This window comes from Lutra lutra, chromosome 1 (genome assembly GCF_902655055.1).
Source record: "Lutra lutra chromosome 1, mLutLut1.2, whole genome shotgun sequence".
Taxonomy (NCBI): domain Eukaryota; kingdom Metazoa; phylum Chordata; class Mammalia; order Carnivora; family Mustelidae; genus Lutra; species Lutra lutra.
In genome coordinates, this window is record NC_062278.1 from 143014233 (window position 1) to 143036936 (window position 22704).

General features: G+C 38.0%; 1 protein-coding gene and 1 long non-coding RNA gene across 15 annotated transcripts in view; one reads left to right on the top strand and one right to left on the bottom strand.

The window, feature by feature from the left end:
• The window catches only part of THRB (thyroid hormone receptor beta), a 377970-nt gene that overhangs the window by 203817 nt on the left and 151449 nt on the right, over positions 1-22704 (bottom strand). For all 14 annotated transcript variants that reach the window (XM_047738224.1, XM_047738163.1, XM_047738132.1 and 11 more), the window contains one exon: positions 11545-11616. The gene's annotated coding sequence lies outside the window, so the exon portion shown is untranslated. The remainder of the gene's footprint in view (positions 1-11544; positions 11617-22704) is intronic.
• LOC125105126 (uncharacterized) lies at positions 13126-17580 on the top strand. Its single transcript, XR_007128816.1, has 3 exons — positions 13126-13211; positions 14722-14826; positions 17219-17580. It is a non-coding gene; the product is annotated as an uncharacterized LOC125105126 (long non-coding RNA).

The following is a 22704-nucleotide window of genomic DNA, read 5'->3' on the forward strand; positions in this document are numbered from 1 at the left end:
ATATAATTTAGTAAAATGACCATAATTAGTAGCTCACAGGTCCAAGATACAAATGAACTAAGGCCACCCTTGGACTAGAAAGCTCAAGGTCTACGTATCCTGTTGTTTGAAAACCAACAATACACTGGATTGTCTCTTAAGCCCCATTACTAGAAAACCGGGGAAGCAAATGCTCTTAGAATAAGCATATTCCAATGTTGTGTCTATCTGGCTGAAAAATATACATATTATATTATTTTGGATTAAATGGGAAATATAAAATATACATGAGAATATTTGAGATTAAGCTGGAGTTTCTAGATAAGGTGAATAAAATGGATGACTGCAGCAGGCTCCTAGTTAGTCATGGTCCGTCTTTTTAGACTGTGGTTTAAGTTCCCGCTTCCTACGTCTGTCTGTCTATCTTGGACCCTTTTCAAGGCAGTAGGAAGAAGCAGTAAAAGAGAAAGAAGTCAAATACTTATTTTAGCAGATGAATTGTTATTTATTCATTGCTCCTATAAAAGGGTTGCTGTGAGAAAAAGGTTATACTAATTACTAAATGTTGGTCTCTAGATGATGTGAGAGGAACAGCTTCCTCTGATACATTGATAACTAACGATTGTCATGATACTGCCATATCAGATGTTTCCTCTCAAAGGAAGAAAACAACACTGAAAGAAGTGGCTGGGCCATCCTTGACTCATAATAGCAAGTGGTTTTAAAAGAGTAGAGAGCATGCTTACAGCTGTCTTACGGCATCAGTCTAAGTTTAGCCATCCCTGCTAGCTCTTCCTCATTGATTCATTTCAACTTCAAGCTATATTAGTGTAATAAATGTTTAAAGGAGAAATAAAACCCCGTTTTGATGTGTATCAAACCATAAGACAGCAATTGTCTGGTAATGAAACCACCTGCTGCCTATAACAACAGCAACAATGAAAACACAGAACAAAAACACACAACTGCTGAATGATGGAAACAGGTTTTAGGACTAGCGACCTCTCTCTTCCTTTCTCCTCTTCTATAAACATGAAATCTTGCTTATTTGTGGAGGCCTGATTCAAATTCTAATCCCTGCAGTAAAAGCTTCACAGGTCGCTGCAACCACCATTATCTCTTTCTTGTCATATCTCGACTATGGAGTCTGCCCCATTCATTTTGCCAAAAACATAAATAAGAATGAATAACTAAGATTATTATTTACCTCTGCCTGCATATGTATCTCAACTCCCCAGTTAATTTTATGTTTCTTTGGGGAATATAATTGGTTGTGCTTTTTGTGCCTCCCACTGGTGTGGTCTGGTGTTTTGCATAGAGAAAAGCTTAATAAATATTTGACAGCATTTTGCCCAAAGGGTGCTAGTAACTAGCTGTTCCATCTATTATTAATAGAAAGCACAACCCAAACCCAGAAATTAATGTGTGTTGGTATGAGTTCACATTTCAAGAAAAAGCTGTCTAATCAATTGTGGTCTTCTTAGCTGGTTGCCATTGAAGATATTAATAAAATAAGTCAACACAACACTAAAAACAGTTCTAGAAACCTGTGTTTAAACTAGGTAATTTGTCCGTTTTGTGAAAGAGATGAACATTTTCTGATAATCTATTTTCTTCATCCAAGTGAAGGCTAAAGAAAGCCTTCCCCCATTCTCCTACTTCTAATGAATGTATTTAGGAATTAAGAAATTTCAGTCTTACTTCTAGTTCAACCAAATGCTTGCTGTAAAACTGTTGGCAAGTCCTAATGGCAAGGGTTTAAAACATTCACCGGTGGATAATGGAACAAACTAGGTTCCAGTGAACTCTTCTAGGTTATAATCAGACCCTCCTGTATGAAGTTAGTATAGGATTTTTAAAAAATTAGTTTACAGGGGCGCCTGGGTGGCTCAGTGGGTTAAGGCCTCTGCCTTCAGCTCAGGTCATGATCCCAGGGTCCTGGGATCGAGCCCCACATCGGGCTCTCTGCTCTGCGGGGAGCCTGCTTCCTCCTCTCTCTCTCTCTCTGCCTGCCTCTCTGCCTACTTGTGATCTCTGTCTGTCGAATAAATAAATAAAATCTTAAAAAAAAAAGTAGTTTACAAACCAATGGCAGAGACATGAAGAAGTTTGAAAAAAATGAAGTGAAATTGACAGTTCTGGGGGAAAATACCTTGGTAAAGCCTCCTTCTACATTACACACTCTAGTGAATCCCAGATGTTTTAAAAGACTAATTCTTTTAAGGAAATTTTAAAAAAATTCAAGAAAATACAGCTAATTATGTAATTGATTTTTATATGGGGAAAATATTTAAGTGTGAAAATAATGGAAGATATTGCAAAGGGAAGACTAATAAATTTATATGAATGAAAATTTGAAACTCTATAACAATAATACAAATATAAGGGAATTAATAATCATGTAGCAGATATTTATTAAGCATCTACTATTTGTCAGGCATTTTTCAAGGTGTTTGGGAGATTATATCTATATATAAACAAAACAGACAAACGTTTGGATGTCTTTGCTGTTAAGGTGGCTGTTGTACTGTATAAAGACTGACAACAAAATAAATAATCCCATTATATGGGAAAAGGTGGAAAATGCTTTGGGGAAAAAGGAAAGTAGAGCCAAGGGGGGGATCAGAAGTGCCAAGGGCTGTGCTTGTTTGGTGCTCAAAGTTTGAAATGTGGTGGTCAGAGTGGACTTCAGGAGTGGTACTATTCAAATAAACATAATGCAGTAGGTATCCTTACTGGTACCTTGAGGGATATTTGGGGGTTCTAGGCAGAGGGAAGAGTCATCTGCTAGATCAGAGACAAATGAGAATTTGGAAAAACTTCCTTGCAATGCATGAGATTGGCAGAGATAAAATCCTTAATTGAGAAAAAGAGTTCTTAAAAATCAGCTTAAAAAAATCAATGTCTTGTAGGAAATAGACAAATGACATGAACAGATAATCTTTGGATAGAAGTCAATGAAAAGTGAAATCTTTCTCACCTTATAAGTAATCAAATAAACTCAAAGCAGCCTCACTATTGGGATATCCAGTTTCTGAAGATTAAATCATGTTGGTGAAGATGTGATAAGATTCTCTTCTACAGTGCTAATGGAGGCATGAAATAATGCAACCTTTTGTAAAATACGGTTATATTTATCAACAACCTTTATCCTAGAAATATCTCTTATGGAAATCATCAGATATTAAGACAAAATTTATGTATATTTATGGCAGCATTGTTTATAATGATATATAAATGATTAATAACTAGATATCAAGCTGAAATTTCCAGCCCAGGATGTAACTATGAGCATTTGATGCCTCCACCTCCAATTTCACATGGCCCAATCAAAGTCACCTTCTCCAGCCCCATCCCAGCTCCCAAATCTCCTCCTTGTCTTGTCTTTCTTAGTTCAGTGAATGGTTCAAATGGACTTCCATTGCATAAGACACAAACCCAGGAGCCATCCTTGATGACTTCTCCCTTGAATTTTCCTGAATTCTATCATTCCCATGTTTTGTCAGTTCTGCTTTTGTAATATTTCTTGAACCCATCCCATCCTCTTCATTCCCAGAACAACTGCCTTAGTTCAGCTCTCATCATTATCCACCTGGGCTAATTAGTAGCTGTTTATGTGGCCCATAGAGGCCAAGTTCACTTCCATCCCATCTGTCATACTCTTGCCATAGGACTCTTTCTGAAATATTAAACTAGATCAAATCACTACCTTGTTTAATTTTTTAAAAAATGGCTCTCTACTTCTGTCAGATTAAAACCCAAATATCTTAAACAAACTTCTATGACATAACACCTGATTATCAGCTCTCTTGCCCCATCAGCTTGAATTCTTCACTCCATCTGTAACAATGAACTTACAAATTACCGATCATTCCCCATTGTCTTTTCATATGCTTTCTTCTGCCTGCCCCCCTACTCTTACTGTTCTTCAGACAACGCCTCTTTACTTTTCTAGACTCAACTGACAACGTGAAATCTCTGCTTTTTGTTTGATCAATCTAAGTTAATATATCTCTAAGTTATGTGTGCATCAGAATCCTCTAGAGGGCTTGTTAAAGTTTCCTGGGTTCTACCTCCAGAGTTTCTGACTTAGTAGGTCTGGGGGGGAGCCAGAGATTCTGCATTTTAACAAGTTCCCAGGTGCTGTAGATGCTGTGGTGCAGGGGCCCCACTTTGAGAACCACTTGTCTAGAGAATTCTTTATCAAGGCAACTAGAGTTTGGTTGACTGCTCATTTTTTCATTCATTAAACAAGTGTTTGCTATGTGAGTATGTGTCTGTTCTGCATTTGGACCTGGCAAGGTATTCCTCATAGGGGTATAATGATGGTCTCTGTCTGGGACAGAGAAGGCAGGAGTGATCCATACAATTGTGCAGGTTGAATATTGTGTAAATGGTGCTCACGGGAGTATTACAGCTCAGCCAGAGGTAACAGTCTTGGAAGTCAGAGAAACAAACCCGTGGTGTGCACAACAGTGTAAAACATACCATGATACTGATATGGTATATACCATGATACAAACACATAGCATGATGCAAATATGCACAATGTTCTTTGAGACATGAGCAGAGCCTTCAAACCCAGATATGAATTGAAGGCAAGGAGACAGGCAAGGCTTCCTAGAGACTGTGATACATTGTGGAGTCTGGAAAGGTGAACAGGAGTTATTTGGGAAAAGAGTAGAGGGAGGCAGAGAGAAGTCGCATATGCAAAGACACAGAAGGATGATATGCGGTTGTAAGTAGATAGTTAGGATGGAGTAAAGAATATGGAGGGCTCCAATCACTTTGTCTATGTGAAGGGCTTAAATTTGCTTAAATTTTTTAAAATTATGAAATACTGCATGCACCAAGTGGTATATAAAACAATATTACAGATGCCCATTCAGATTCGCTCTATTTGCTTATCTCTTTTTATAAGAAAAGGAACAGAACAAAACACAATGACCTATCTCCCTCTCTTTCCCCTCCCTCCCTTGTCTTGCCAAGGTAGCCATGATTTTACAGTTGGTGTGAACTGTTCCCATGTGTATTTTTGTACTTTTACTATGCAAATGTATAGGCATTTTCTTTTGAGTTTCATTTATTTTTTATTTAAAAAATTTTTTTAAAGATTTATATATTTATTTAAGTAATCACTACACCCAATGTGGGGTTTGAACTCATGACCCTGAGATCAAGAGTGGCATGCTCCACGGACTGAGCCAGCCAGATACCCTGACATTTACTTTCTAACGAGAGACATCTTCCAGGATATGACAGCAGAAATTACAACTTTCTGCCTCAGCAGCCTTCCTGAGAAGACACCTTGAGCAGCAGGCAGCCTGTGCCCAACAACTTGTTCTTCTCCAACATTTGGTGGGTAAAACAGGGTACATGTGAGCTTTATAAAATGCAATCAAAGAGGTTTAAAATCAGAACATCAAGTTACGCTTATTCAGTGGTAGGTGATTCTAAAAGCTAAAATAAAAAAATATTTTTGTTTTATAGTCAAGGTGTCAAACACACAGGATCAAGAGTGTTGTACTGAGAGACTCGGTCATTTCTGTCAGCCCTGTGGATTACATACACGAGGGATGCGTGCATTTGTGGGTGTACCACGGACGCAATGGAGTTCCCAAAGAGCTATGCCAGGTACTCTGGTTCCAACCTACCAGCGCCACAGATGTGCTCTGATTTTATCATCTACAAAATGGCAAGACGTTACCTGCTGTGTTCTGGTTTAACAAAAGGGATGTGATGACAACCTGGAGGCTAAATTCTTATTTGGGAGCTCATAATGAGAAGTCTATGAAAATATAGTTACCAAAGATTCTGTTCCTCTTAAAGTTAAGGAAAGAAGGAAGTGGGGGTGGAGCGTGGGGGGAGGGAGGCAAGAAAGAAGAAAGAAGAGTTGAAAGAAAAACTGGTTTCCTTCCCCATCCTGACTTTCCTACTTTCTCTAGCTTGGCTTCTTATGATAACTTCTTAGTTATCTTTACAAATCCCTTTCTCCTTCTTCCTTTTAAAATCTATTGCTTAGCCCCTTTTTATTTTTCCTTTTTCTTTTTTTAGGGATGCCAAAGTTTGAAGATCTTCGCTATTGGTGTTATGGAGCCTTAGAAAAGTTTTATGTTTATGTCGTATGTGTGCATACATGTATTCATTTATGTATGCATGCGTGTATTATTTATCCATTGCCAAGAGGATGCATCATAAATCCCCAAGCAAAATTCTATATAGACAAATACTACGTAACTTTTTTTTTTTATCCAGATCTGTTTCTTAGAAGTTCAGCTAAATGTCTTTCCTGAGTTGCCATTCCTATATACGCATTTGAATATACATACACGTAAATAATGTATACACATATATACAGCCCACACACATATGTGTGTGTATTTGCTGAAACACAGTTTTGAACCACACGGTTCATGAATATATTCTCTTTGGTCAGTTCACGCTTCATAAATTCTATCCCATCCTTCTCTTCTCTCCTGTCCCTAATGCAACCTCACTAATAAGAAGCTTATCACCACAAACTGAAGTCCTCAAAGACATTTTTTTTTTTTAGAGAGGGTGAGGGGAAGGGCAGAGGGACAGGAGAGAGCAAATCTTAAGCAGGTTCTATGCTGGACTGATGTGGGGCTCCATCTCATGACCCTGAGATCATTACCTGAGCCAGAAATCAAGAGTCAGATGCTTAACCAACTGAGCTACCCAGATACCCCTCAAAGCTACTATTTATTGCTCCCACTTTCATCCATCATGGAGTTGGCTACAAGATCATTTCCTCTAAAGAACCACCCTGATCATTCTTCTCTGGAACCGAAAAGCTTCTCATATTTGCCTAACTGTGACTTGGTCTGCTAGGTGCCTCCATGATATACTTTTATAATCAAATTTCACTTTACTTCTGGGTAGCAAAGTACCCAACTACATTTTCCAGCTTCCTTTATAATTAAGAATTGGGAGAATATAGGTAAAAGTTGTGGGGTGGGAGTTCTGGTAATGACTCCTAAAGAGAAAAAACATAGCTATTGATGGGTGCCTTTCACTTTCCTCTTCCCAACTTTTCTGCTGCCTGGAATTCATATGTGAGGGCTAGAGCTCCAGCAGTCATATTCAATCAAGAGGTAACCTTAAGGATAAAGTCATGTATGAAGGATAGAAATACAGAAAGATAGAAGGCACCTGAGTCCCTGATGATTACAGAACTACTCCCTGCTGCTGTGGAAAGAAAAATACTTTTGAGTGTTTGTCACTATTATTTATGGTTTTCTGTTATGGGCAGCCTCCAGATAGTAGCTTATTTTCTCCACCAATGTAGCTATTTCTCTGCTCCAGTTAATGTAATATTTTGATTAGTTTTGAGCCATTGCCTCTCTTCTTAAGATGAGGTTTACAGATAGAAAGACCTAAGTTCAAGTCCAGCCCTGCCCCTGTGACAATTATGTCTTTAAGGATTGTTTCTGTTCATTTTACCCTCAATTATCTTGTCTGGGAACCCATAATAATAATAATAGTAATCATTATTATTATCATTATTAATATGCACATTAAACTGTTACTTTTCTTTCATTCTGTTTTTCAGTTATTATCCCAATGGCACCAGTAGGAAAAATAGTTAAGGAAGGAAAGGGGAGTAGAACTCAAATCAGGATATTGTCCCAGTTAACAGTCCTTATAAGGAACTGAATTAGTTTAAAGTTTCAGGTTGCTGATTTTTAGAAGTCAATGGGAAAAAAAATCAATAGATTGGACTTCAATTATTAATATTTTACCCTCATTCTCATGAATTAATAGAATCTGACTACACACATGTTGCATTGTCCTAAGACCGCTTGAACTGTAGATAAATGCATACGTACATACATGCATGCATATTCAGAATGTTGGCTCCAGGAGAACCACTTTCCCCAAATCACTGGGATGGAGAAGACACACAACTTCTGTCTTCTATTTTCCATTTAGACAAGTTAACTCTTAACGATGTGAAGAAACAGTTCCTTTCAAATGGACATAAAATTGCAAAAAAAAGAGCACATTCTGCCCAAATACTTAGATCGTGTAAGTTCATTTCTGCTCTTATGCACATTAAATTAAATGGGTTAAATAAAAATCTTGCTCAGTTAAATTTGATTCAATTAGGAAATTTATATGTGCAAAGCATGGAATGTGTGGGTTAAAATAAGTTCTGGTTATTTAAAATGTTATTTTTTATGCATGGTTCTTTTTTGCCATGGCTTCATTAGTGAACTAAATTTTTGTTAATGTGGATCAGTCTTGTGAATTAAATAGGCCTTGGCCCTTTGCTGGGAAATCACTCAAGTAGTAGAGAGTTTGTCTGCATAGCCTCAAAGGCTGGAACATTTGAGTATCTTCAAATGCTTCCTGTGCCAGCTTCACGTGACCCTCTCTTACCCTTCCAAACAGTGCCATCATTTCCTTTTCAAAAACATTTTCTGAGGCACCTGAGTGGCTCAGTCAGTTAAAAGTTGGACTCTTGACTTTGGCTCAGGTCATGATCTCAGGGTCCTGAGATTGAGCTGCACGTCAGGCTCTGGAAGCCCCTTTCCCTCTGCCCCTCCCGCCTCCCAAAACACTTTCTCTGACTATAAGACAAATACCATATGATTTCACTCATTTGTGGAATTTTATAAAAAAGATAGATCGATTGATTGATTATGATAGGGGGTTGTGTGGGATGGTGCAGAGGGAGAGAGAGAACCAGGGAGCCTGACATGGGGCTCCATCCCAGGATTCTGGGATCATGTCCTGAACTGGAAGCAGCTGACCAACCGACTGAGCCACCCAGGCTCTCCTGTATGTGAAATTTAAGAATCAAAACAGGTGAACATAGGACAAGGGAAGGAAAAATAAAATAAGATGAAAATAGAGAGGGAGGCAAACCTTAAGAGGCTCTTAACTGTAGGAAACAGACTGAGGGTTGCTGGAAGGGTAGTAGGTGGGGGATGGGGTAACTGGGTGATGGGCATTTAGGATGGCAGTTGATGGAATGAGCACTGAGTATTGTATGTATGTAGTTGATGAATCACTAAATTCTACTTCTGAAACTAATAATAAAGTGTATGTTAATTAAATGGAATTTAAATTTAAAAAACCTTAAAATCATTAAAAATGGATACTAAAAAAGAAACCAAACCGAACCATTTCCTTTCCTTCTGCCTGCTTAGTGTTCTCATCAGGCTCTAAATGCAGAGTTGGCTGCTGGGCCCACTCGGGCCGGTCTATGTCCTTAGCTGCACTTCAACCCAAACAATTACCTTTCCTCTTACTGCCAGAATTCTAAAACATACAAATAAAAAAATTTAAGTAGGGTTGATGCAAAGTATTTCAGGGAAAAAAAGTATTTTTTTAAGGGTCAAAGTGCCTATGGCAAAGGTACAGGTACAAAGCCAATCATTTGAGAATCCTTGACACACATGTCCAAAGCAGAAAGACCAAACCTGGAATAGCCCTATTCCACAGGTGTCTCTGGAGGCCCGAATCCCAATCTCGGTCACCAGAAGTTCCACTCCACTAAGGTATGGGAAAGGGAATCCTGCATTTCATAGGTGATGGAAAAACACTGAGATGAGGGAGCAAAGGATGCACAAGTTCTGAAGTCTTTCTGGAACATTATTGATACATTGACGGTACATGTGAAATCAATTCACTCACCAAGTACTGTGCTCAAGATTTCCACGATGTGACTGCCCACATATCACCTTTAGCCATATCACAGTCTAGAAGATCCCAAAAGGCAGTCTGTGGTCCCACTGACTGGTATTCTCTGAGAACTTTCCCCCTGTCCCGGCTTTGGTGATTATTGAACAAAGAAAATTCCTGAAAAGGAGCACAGTCTCCTGTCCTCCAAAACTGCCTAATGATCTTAGAGCCCACTCACTAAATAATCCACATAACTTTAAGGAAGTTCATTAGTATTTTCAATATTTAAGGAAGCTCATAAGTATTTCTATGTATCCAATGCCAAATTCATTTATCTGTTGCCTTATTTTCCCTCTTTGTTTTTATATTTTGATGGAGGTATACTTTATAGACAGTACAAAGCACAGAGGGGTTTTGACAAATGCTGTGTAGCCTGCACTTCTATAAAGTTCTGCATTTCGATTGCTCTAGAAGATTCCCTTATGCCCCTTCCCAGGCATTCCCGTCTTTTCCTCGAGGTAACCACTATTTTGATTTCTATAATCATAGATGAGTTTTGTCTTTTCTAGAGCTGTATGAAAATGGATTAGTACATGGTGCACTTTTCTGTGGCTTAGTATCTAATGTCTCATGTTTGAAGCCTGTTAAAAATCACCTCTTAGTTTCCTTATCTGTAAGTGGAAGGGGTCGCCTTATAAGATCCTGAGGAGTAGGGATGTCTCCTGGGAGCGATGAGGGGGGACTGAGGAGTCAATTTGATTGGGATGGGTGAAGAGGAAGCTGAAGGGTGGGCTTTGTGACAACCCTCCTCCCCTCAAACAGAACAGCTGTACTTTTCTGTGTCTTGTAAATTGGGGTTCTCTGGGAGATTTCATTTGGGAGAAGGTTCTTTGTTAAAAAAAAAAAAAATGTTAGAGACCTGCAGGCCCAGGTGATCCTTACTGATACTTTTCCCTCAAACATTCTATAAATTGCAAATAGTGCTTTCTGATATGAGAGCTTTGAATAGTTCCCTTGAGAGAGGGCTGGGAGACAGAGGCAGCCAGACTGGGGGCCCCCAGGGAGGGCCAGGGCACTGAGCACTGTAATACTAGCCGTGGTTACCATCAGATAGCATCACCCCAACTGAGGCGCCCAGACAATAAGCCAGAGGCCCTGGGCAAGGGGAGGCACAAAGACAGCATTCAAAAGACCCACTCTCACAGCCCGAGAGCATTTCTATAGACTCCACCAGACCCTGGCCCAGCCGGAACGTCACCTGACAGCCAGAAAGCCATTTTTCACGGTTAGCTTTTAAACTGCTAAAAATAATAAACACAGAAAGGAAAGTGCTGACATAATCTTTGCTGCAGAGACAAACTGAAACTGTTGTTATAATAATGTAAACAAACTGGGTTCCAAATTATAACCTAGCCTTCCAAACAGGCTGCTTGACATTACCAAACATCTGGGGACCAGAGGGAGAATTGAGGGCTTGCTCAGGAAACAAGGGAATGGGCACTGTGCAGGTGCTGAGCCCTATCCCACCGGCTCTAACCTATAAACCGATTAGCTACTCCTGACACCTTTTTTTTTTTTTTAAGCACACAAGGAAAAGGCAGTTGGAGAGGGCTGCTCAATCTTCCTTGAGCACAACTTCCCCACATAACAAGTGAAATACAGCTCCTCTCTCTCATTGTCCAATTATTACCTTTCTCGCCCCAAATTAATTCTTGCAGACTTCCTTTTCTCCATTATGTTTTTCCAGCCCATTTAATGTTTTATATTCCTCTGGAATGTCTGCAGATGTCAAAACTATGTTAAATAACAAGAGCAGCAATGCCACAAATTAGCAGGTAATTCCCCTCATGCTAAAAAGTGACAATCACAAAGATCATGAATCTGCAAACAGCCAAGTCAAGCCTGATATCTGACCTTCTGATCCATTAAATCACGCGCAGAAGCTGGCACCCTCACAGCACGGCCAACGGGAGGGAAACCGCAGATCTGGAAAAAAGGAAACACAAGAAGGTAAATAGAAGTGTTTGTTTTTGTTTTTCTTTTCTTTTTTTAAGTTCCCCAACATTTATTTAATCTGCAACTGCTCTTCTTTCTATGTTTAAATAGGGTCTGGTTTCAGAGTGGTCTCTGATTCTGAATAAATGCAAATAGACTGAGATAAAAATCTCATTCCAGAGGGGTGATGGTTTCAGAGAAAGGAACTTGAACACAAAAGTGTAAATAAGACATTATAGGCATAGGACAACGTTTGTGGATCCCAAAGATCTACTTTGCTGTGGGCAAGATGCGGGAATTTTGGGAAGATGGTTATAAGGCAAATGTAAATCTTAAACAGTGTAGAGATTTTGTGCTAAAGAAGGTATGGCTGGCCTCAGAGGACGGTTCCTAGGTTCAGTCTCAACCAGCAGTAGCATCCCCCATCTGTGGTGAAATGACAGGTGTTCATCAGGGGATGTAGCCGGGCTTGGAGCTATGGAGCTGTCTAGGTTGTGTTCAGTGTGATTATGCTGGAGACACAGCTCGCACATGTAAACAGATGAAAGAGAGAGCCAAACGCATGGGGGCAACTACCTGTTCAGCAGAGGACCACTTGGAGTATCTGTGTAAAGAGCAAGCGAGAAGTTGCTTTTCAGTTAACTATAGTCCTGCAATTCTTGTGGTTGTTGTGGGGAACTTAGAACTCAGAAAAACAGAGGTTAGCAGAGCTGATGTCTGCATTCCTGCTGCCTTGGGGGGACCATTGGTAAATTTTGTCATAACTGCTTTTTTTTTTTTTAATTAAAAAATAGAGAGCATAGGTGTAATCTTGACAACTCCGCTCTTTGGCCAGACCATGAATTCGTTTGTCTTTTTCTAGTCCACTTTTTTTTTTTTACATTTATATACAATATGTGCATCCAAGACAATGAACGGTGTTTGTGCATTTCAAATTGATCTCTACGATGTGAGTCTCTGGATGGGTATCTAATGTTCTCCATTTTTGACTCAACGTCGTCTGTGTGAGAACTAACCGTGTTGGTCTGTCACATTCCTTGTAGCTGCCATGTTGGATGAACATATGCTCAGTCATTGTCTTTTCACTCAACACCCAACATTATAGCACCATAAAAGCCCTTGTTATATCATTAAAGTGATTGTTGGGTGTGTGTGGGTGTGCACAGGCATGTGCGGATGCGTGAGTTTCCGCTGTGATGGACTCTGAGGTCCTCAGGATGCTGTTGTGTCTTATTTTCACAGTGGCTCTTTTACTCTGTGACTCCATGCAGAAGGGACACTCAGGGTGTTAAAAGGAAAAACAGATTTGTTTTTATTCATTTTCCTCCCTTTTAAAACAACACAATGGAAGACTTTGGAGTTGTATTTGTCTGCTTTTATCGGTCTCTGTCCACTGCTCTTGTAACAGACTTTAAATCTCCAGCCATCAACATCACCTCACTGTTTTCTAGAACATCAGAGAATCTGATAGCACGAGGCTGAAGACCAAGACATTTTTAAGAAGCCTATTCTAAAAGCGTTCTCAAAGAATAAACGGACAAGCCCAGGAAGAAGCTAGTGTTTGTAACTGTCTTTGTGGCTTTATGGTGAGTATAAATAACTATACACCACTATCCTTGACATCGATATTTAAAAACTAACTATGCCTTTTGTATGAAAATACTGGACCCCATTTATTTTTTGAGGGTGTAAGTCTGATTTGTATTTTGAAGAATCTATGTGAACCTGACTCAGTGAAAACAATCTAAAAATTCTCACATAATGATTCATAATAATACGCATTTTATACATAACCTATATTAAGAACATTTTGTGGGCTGGGGTGTGCTAATGTTTTTACTTAGTTTAATCCTCACAATGGTCATACGATCATTTTTCAGATGAGGCAAGGAGAGGCACAGGACGGTTTAACATTTTTGCCCAAAGCCAAACAGTAAAGAAAAGGCCAGCTAGCAATCTCATCCCAGTTAGTAAGATGTCATGGGCCTCATTCTGAGTTACTAAGAACAGGCCCAGGTTTTAAGATAAAATTTCAGAGGGGAAATTGAAAAACAGTGTGACTGAGGGTGCTTCCTAGTTTTGCCATAAACCCAACAGATAGTATCTCTTTCAATGTGTGCCTCAAACCAAGATCAAACCAAATTAGAGTACTCCAACCAGAGAAATTCAAAGTGTTTCCTTAGCGAAGAAGGAAATTTCAAGTAGCAAGGTCAAGCTACTTCCAACTCAAACATGCCCATCCAACTCAAACATGCCCATTTTTAATTCTTCTTCTCTTTAGAAAACTGGGGGCCATGGATTTGCTCATGGATCAAAGGAGTCTGTGCAGTTGTGTTTATATGAGATCCAAAGCAAAAATGAGGATCACTCCCTGGGACAACTTTAGCTTAGAATGTGTGCTATTTACACATTTTTAATTGGGGCACAAATATATTAACAGTGTGGTTATTTTGTGCTTTCAAAAGAATCTGTTTTGTAACCGATTCGTATTTATATTTGGAATATATTTATTTCTAGGCATGAAACAGTTCATTTTGTTGAGCCATCTGACCTGAGGTGAAGTTGGCACAATTTCCCGTGACTGTTCCTAATTAATGTAAATTGAAGGTTAAAGGATAAATAAAGTTCTTTTAACTTGGTTTATTAATACGTTATTTATAAATGGCTCTTTACTTGGTCAATTTCTTTTTTAGTCAGTAACTATGTACAAACATACCCAACAAACGAGCAAATACACCATGTGTATTTTATTACAAAGTTGTTTTAAAAGGGTTAATATGGCAGAAAAAAAAAATGTCATCTGTTGTCTACTTATCTATCTCTTTTGATTCAGTTCTGAAGTCTGAGACAGACTATATTGCATTATGGCCTACATTCTTCATCCCTCCCTGTACCTACTGTTTGGTCATGTAACTTTGCACTAAAGAACAGCCTTTTTGGTAAAATCTAGTTTACTGTCCCCTTTGATTCTGGTTTTAGTCATGTGGCTTGCTTTGGCCAATGGAATGTTAGCAGGTATGCTCTTTGTAGAAGTCTGAAAAAGTTCTTGCTGTGCTTATGTGTTTTTTCTTGCTCCTCTGTGATTGCTATGTGAAGATGCCTCAACTAGCCTGTCACGGTTGAGAAACATGGAATGAAGTTGACTCACGTCAGTGGTCTCTGCCAAGGCTATCCTGGATCAGCCTAGACTAGTCAGGCCATGTAAGTACAACAGCTGGGCAAGATGAGCAGAGCCACCCAGCTGACCCACAGCTAACACATAGGAAGGAGGTTGAAAAATCCACCCCACCAACCCTGAGACTCTTGAACTTATAAACACCAGTTTTGTCTAATTATTGAGTTTTGAGATAATTTGTTACAACCCCAAGTAACCCTATTCAATGCTACTATGTACTAGATAACTGATACAGGACATACACCTGGTTCACTTAAAAAAAAAAAAATGCCCACTTAGAAGATGGTTTAAAATTAGGTAATAGAATCCAGCAAATATCCACCAAATGAGCTGTATCACTCAAGGTTCAACTGGGAAAATATAAGTTGGTCTAGGCATTTAAACAGAAGGGCTACAATGTAGGAAATTCATCATGCAGGTGAAGGGAAAGATGTAAAGGCCAACGGGAGAATGAGGCATCGAGGAGCTGAATAATTGCAGCAAATCCTTGAGCTACAGGGCAAAAAAGAGTATCAATACTGGGGTCCTGGGGCCAAGGTCACCCAGCAGAAGCTCGAAGGGCCTCTCTCATTGGAGCTGAAGCCCTAGAGGAGAGACATGGTCTTTATCTAAGATATTGTGTGAAGCAGGGAGTGTGGGGAAGAAATACCCTGACTTCTCTCTTTCCTCAGTCTTCCATTTCCCTCCGGACTTTCCTGGGCTTGAACCCAAATGGAGGCCAGCTGGACTCAGGGACCAGGACAGCACAACCCACAGGGGCAAGGCTCTCAGTAATTCAACGGAAGGATCTGAGGGCAAAGGGGAAATTCATCACCACAATGTGGAAGACACTATACAAAGTGTTACTCAGTGCTGAGGGCTACATGTGAGAATACTAGACTCAGAAAGACTGTGCTTGAAGGTTAGAAAGGGCCTTAACAGATAAAAAGTGAGGGAGAGGAGGTTCAGGTAGCAGCAACTGTGGAAGCAAAGTGCAGGCAGTATTGTGAGAAATAGCAGGTATACTGGTTCGCCTTAGAAGGTTGTGTATTTGGGAGGAGGAGGCAGGGGTGTGGAGAGGATAATGGGGCTATAAAAGTGAGAGCGTGAAGGAGTCTGGATTCCAGTCAGACTGGACTTCTGTTCCGAAGACAGCAGGAAATAAGATGGTTCTGAGCAGAGAGTTACACGATCCAAATTGCGCATTAGGAATATTACTCTGATAGACACTGGAGGGATGTAGATTGGAGGGTGACAACTAGACTAAGGGTTTTTAATTAAGTACAGACCTCAGAGAATTCACAACCTTCTGAGCAAACTGGCAGGTGTTTGTGTAAGTATTTGGTTTTCTGAGAGATGGTACCTAGCTTTCACATGGCTTTCAGGGGAGCCCATGACCCCTGCTCCTATCAAAACTATAAGCACCAGCAGAAGGAACACAATCTAGAAATCTATAAATACTTCTTTTAATGAAGATCAAAAATGTAAAAGTGGCAGTGATAATGGAAGGAGGAAACAGACAAACATTTACAAGGTACGATCTAAACAAATAATCCAGATGAATGTGAACAGAAATAAAATGAGAAGGAGAAATACTAAAAGGTTTAACTCTGGGCTAGATCTGTCTGCTATTCCTTTCCCTCCCCTATAAAACAGAGAAAAGCAATCCATGCATACAAGATACTGCCCATATTCATCACAGGTATCACTAATCAAATACAACATTTATTTATTACTGAGTATAAACACCATCTCCAAATCTTTCTCTAATAGCACCCTGGGCAACCACTGCCTTGTTCTAGAGCAACTGTTTTTATTTATTGTATTGACTATTCTTTAGTTTCATACAGATGAAGTACCAATGAGTGGATATATTTGGCAAAACATACTATGTACTGATAATGTTCTGTGTATACATATTTATATGCGTATTTCCCAAATTTGGGAAACTTACTTATATACAGTTGGGCCACTAACTGGATCTTACCCAAGTTCATGAGTCTACTTAATGTTAACTCAAGGCAATTAACACAGATTTAAATAAAGATGAATTAGGGGGAAAAAAAACTTGGATCCATGAAAACTTATTTTATTATGAAATTATCATCATAAAAATTTGAAATTAAAACATTATTACCATCAACTACTAGTAACTTCATGGTAAATTCTTAACCCTAATCACAGGCAAATAGGTGTACAGTATTACCATAAACAATCCTCTTGTCAGTCTGGTGACCTTGGGTTTGGTATTTGAATGGTACTATGGTAGTTTTCTCCCCTTGGGGTGTTTTCTTGCTGACATTTGAAAAGGGGTGTCATTATCAGAGTTACTTTCTACATAGGACCACAATAAAGACAGATTCAGATAAGCCTAATTTTTTTCTACTTGGAGTTTTTGTTGTTGGTTGATTTTGTTTTGTTTCGCTTCTTTTTTAAAAGGAGGTAGAAGTCTATTGACTGCGCTGCAAGGGAACAGCAAGCAGGACGGCAAAGGAGAAACTGTCTACCCTTTTTCTACTTGGAATTTTGGTCAGCAAGAAGATAATTACTGTCCATGTCAATATGAAAACTTTCTTTCCTCACCTCAACTCCAAACCCCCAAAGTCTGATCTGTTCAATTCCAAGCAACTTATGGAAAATTGTCTATATACAAAAATAATCCCGGGGGGGCGGATTCTCTAAATGTAAAAAATTCCTGGCAGTAATTATTTGACCATGACCCACAATAAAAAGTATGTTTCAATCTGCAACACAAGTACTTACATATAGATGTGTGTGTATATATCTAACTAAAACAAAAGTTCTACAAAATAATATTCTTACTTGTGTGTTGCACTTGGACATTTTTTATTCCATTCAACTCTATCTTCTTTTATTCTATTGTATATACTATTTCATTAAGGAAAAGTTAGTAATGACCGCTGCTAAATGGATTTCATTACCCTCTAATAGGGCACAGTCCACAGTCTGAAAAACATTACTGTAGCAAAATGACTAAAGTACTCTAACTTTATTCACCGATGTAAACATATTCACAAAAGACCAATCCTGAGCAACCGCAGGGGAAAAAAAATCTCTTGGCTCTCTCCCTGGCATCCTGGATGAAGCCGAGGTTTGCCGGGCCAACTTTTGTACTTCGTGGTTAACAATGACTGCAAACTGAAAGGCAGAGATCAAATCCTCACTCTCCTTCTCGACACATCTCTTCCGCTGGGTAATTTATACTGTGCAAGTATCAAGCTATTCAATTTTGCTGTCATTTACTGTTCTTTTTCCAGCAGCAATGGAAACACAGGATCAGTTTACTGTTGTCTCTCTTTGGTAGAATTAGATTATTCTCTCTCCTGCCCCCTTAAACAAAGATGACATTCATCACTCCCGATAACCACCCCCGGAGGATCTCCAAACAAAGCATGGCAGGGAAACCGCTACCCGTGAAGGAGCAAATGCAGAAGCTGGGCATTGAGGCTGTCAGTCCAGATTCTATACCAGAATGAACTTTGTAATGATTCTTTCGATTGAGTGAACACAATTGTAATTGGAGCAACAGAATTAACAGTAATAACAAACAACGAGAGAGAGAGAGAAAGAGAGAAAGAGAGAGGCTATATATCTTTAAATCCAGTGGTATCTGCCAAAAGAAAGCTATGTATGAAAAATAATTAAAATCCATTTTCTCTTTCCAAAAGGAAAAAAATAATTATACAAAATCATCATATCAGAGATCCTTTGGAGGCTTTCTTGCCTGTACTCTGGGATTCAAATATTCTTTCTTCTATGTGACGTCTCTGACAGTCATTCACCTTGATATTCATCTGCTTACTGTGTACTCTCCCCCACACCTTTACTCATTTAACTAGTAAAACATTAGTGAGTGCATTAAAAGCTTCACATTTTTCGTGTTCTTTTATTCGGCATTTCTACTTCTCGGAATTTGTCTTAAAAAATGATTATGACTTTATAGAAAGTCAACAAAGACATTCCTGTGGTATTATCTATAATGGCAAAGGACTCAAAGGATGCAATTAATTGCCAGAAGTTGTAATCTTTGGGTGGTTGGATTATTAGTGATTTATATTTTACTCTGTATACCTATAAATATTCTCCAAATTTTTCTCAATAAAAATAAACTAACAGATTCAAAATAACACATCTGTGCTTAGTACTGAAACACTGGTGGATCTCCAGGTAGAAGGTTTTCACCAGGTCAAAGGATACACATATTCGATCATTCCCTGAGATACCTTCTAGTATCTACCTCACTTCCTCAGTAGTAAAATGGGCCTGATGATAATACCCAATTCATAAAGTTGTGATGAAGAGTAAATCCAATAAATCAAGTACTAAAATATGTGAAGTGCTTAGAACTGTTCCTGGCACATAGAAACATGATATGCATTAGCTGTTATTGTTATTATTATACTGGCCTAGGAAGTTGGAAGACTTTTTTTTTTTTTTTTAAGTATTATATGCTGAACTCAACATATTCCAGAGGCCCAGGAAAAGATGAGCTTGTTGCAAATGCCCTCAAAGTTATGTTCTGCATCTGGAGGATCAAAATGGGGCATAAAGAAACTTTTGGTGATAATGGATATGTTCATTATATCGACTGTAGTGATGTTTTAACAGTGTATACATATGCCAGCATCTACCAAATTATGTATTTTATATATACTCAGTTTGTTTTATATCAATTGGACCTGAATAAAGTTATTTAAAAATGAAGGCAAAATGAAGACTTTTTCAGATAAGCAATCCTAAGAGAATTTTCCACCAGCAGACCAACATTAAAAAAAAAAAAAGAAGAAAAAAAATTAGGTAGAAGGAAAAAAAAATTCAGATGGAAGTTTAGTAATACAGGAAGGAAAGATGAGCCATAAAAATAGTAAGTGAGTGGGGGGAAATCAGAGGGGGAGACAAACCAATAGAGACTGTGGACTCTGAGAAACAAACTGAGGGTTTTGGAGGGGAGGGGGATGGGGGGTTGGGTGAGCCTGATGGTGGGTATTAAGGAGGGCACATATTGCATGGAGCACTGGGTGTGGTGCATAAACAATGAATGCTGGAACACTGAAAAAAAAAATAAACTAAATTTAAAAAAAAATATGCAGCAAATCTAAATAAATATTAACTCTTTAAAACAATAATTGTAATTTCCTATAGTTTAAAATGTATGTAAAATTGAACTAAAAGCAGTAATAACACAAAATGTGGGAGGGGTAAATGGAATTGAAATGGTCTAAGGCCCCTACATTTTCTGGAAAGTAGTCAGTCACACTTTATATTGTACACTAATAAATTAATAAAACAATTTATAAATTCTAGTTAAGCACTAAAAAATAAAAAAATAAAGAATATATGACTAAAAAGCCAATTGAGACAAAGTACTTCATTAATTTTAAAAAAAGGAAACAAGGGAAAGGAAAAGAAACACTAAACAGCTGGGGGCAAATAAAAAATCAAGAATAATGTTATAGGTTATAGCCCTAATATATCAGTACTTGCACAAAATACAAATAGACTAAACATTGCAAGTAATACACATGTACTAAATGAAAAAAAAAAAGCCCTAGTTAAATGTTGCTCAAATGAGACACATTTTGGTATAAGGACACAACATTTGAAAGATAAAAGGGTTGGAGAAATGCCTATAAATTGTATCATATTAGATACATAAATTTAATGATAAGTGATATTGTTAGAGATACAAAGGGATATTGCATAACGATAAAAAAATCAATCCATAGGGAGACAACAATTTAAAATATGAACAACACATCTGATAACAGAGTCTCAAAATATATAAAGCCAACATTGCTAAAACTAAAAAAAAAAAGCAAGCAAATCCATAATCAGAGTAGAAGATTTCAACGCACCTCTCTCAGTAACTGGTAGAATGGTCTTTTTTTTTTTTTAAAGATTTTATTTATTTATTTGACAGACAGAGATCACAAGGAGGCAGAGAGGCAGGCAGAGAGAGCGGAGGAAGCAGGATCCCCGCTGAGCAGAGAACCCGATGCAGGGCTCGATCCCAGGACCCCAAGATCACGACCCGAGCTGAAGGCAGGGCTTTAACCCACTGAGCCACCCAGGAGCCCCTAGAATGGTCTTTTTAAGATGAATTAGGGTATAGATCTGGACAACGTGTTTACTAAATTTGACTTTAGAACGTTGTGGCCAACAACTATAGAATACACAGAATGCACATTAAACGTTTGCCAAAATTTACCATGCTCTGGGCAACAAATAAATCTGAAAAAATTTCAAAGATCAAAAGTCGCATAGAATATGTTATCCAATCACAGAGGAATTAAGCTAGAAATAGACAAAAAAAAACCCAATAAAATAATCACAAATGTTTGAAATTAAGCTGTATACTTCCAATTACCTCATGGGTTAAGGTAAAGCACAATGAAAATCAATATTATGAACCAAAATATGAAGAAAACATGACATATCAATATATGTAAGCTGCTTGGGGCACCTGGGTAGCTCAGTTGGTTAAGTGACCAACTCTTGGTTTCCACTCAGGTCATGATCTTGGGGTCCTGGGATGACTCCCATGTCAGACTCTGCACTTAGCAGGGAGTGTGTTTATTCCTCTCCTTCCCCCACGCCCCTGCTCTTTCTTTCTAATAAACAGATAAAAAAAATGTTAAAAAAAATGCGTAAGCTGCAGCTAAAAGTGTCCTTGGAGGGAAATGCATATACTGAAATGCATCTATTAGAAAATATCTCATTAAGTCATAAAGACAATACCAAATTAAGTCATTAAGACAATACCAAATTAAACAAAGTGGAAGGAAAAAAATAATAATTAGAAACTAATGATACAGAAAACAGAGATGTAACAGAGAAGGTAACCCAGACCAAAAATTTCTTTTTGAAAAATACTAACAAAATCCATAAGCCTGTAACCAGGTTAATTAAGAAAAAAGAAGAAGAGGCAAAAAATTACAAATATGGAATAAAAAAGGGAATCACTATAGATTTTAAACATTAAAAAGATAAGAGGATACATGGACTCCTTATGGCAATATTTGAAAATATTGATGAAATGGATAAACCACCAAAAAAATTTGCCCAAATAGGAAAACAATAATACAAATATGAATAGTCCTATATCCTTCAAGAAACTGACTTTTTTGAACTTAAAAACTTTCTCAAAAAATATTCTCCAGTCTTGAGATGCTTTATTGGTGAATTTTACCATACACTAAAGGGAACACATAGTTCATCCATAATATAGATAAAAAGGGATCATATCTCAATTCATTATATGAAACTCATTTTATGAGGTCATTGTAGTCTTAATCCCATAACTCAGCAAGGACATTACAAAATATAATTTTATAAACTAATACCCCATAGGAATTTAGGGGAAAGATACTAAACAAAATATTAGCAAAATGAATCCTGAGTTGTTTTTTAAGTGATACCACATTGTAAGCAAGAGGAATTTATCCTAGAAATAGAATGTTGGTTTAATATTCAAAAATCAATCAATGTAAAGCATCCTATTAACAGAAAAGTGGAAAAAAGCATATGATTGTCTCAATAGATATGGAAAAAAGCATTTGCTATCATTCATAGCCATCCATGATAAAAACTCTCAGCAAACTAGGATTAGAATGAAACTTTCTCAGTCTGATAAAACCTGTAACATCTTAATGATAAATACTGCAAGTTTTCTCTTAGACTCGGAAACATTCAAAGATATCATCTATAACCATCTTTATTAAACATTATACTAGAGGTCCTAGCTACAGCAATAAGGGGGGAAAAAAACTGAACAAAAAGAAGAGATAGAACCATGGGTATAATTATGATTATAATCTGACAGTATAATTTGTATAAGAAAACCCAAAACATCTACAAAGAAACTATTAAAACTAATAAGTGAATTTAGCGAGGTCATTGGATAT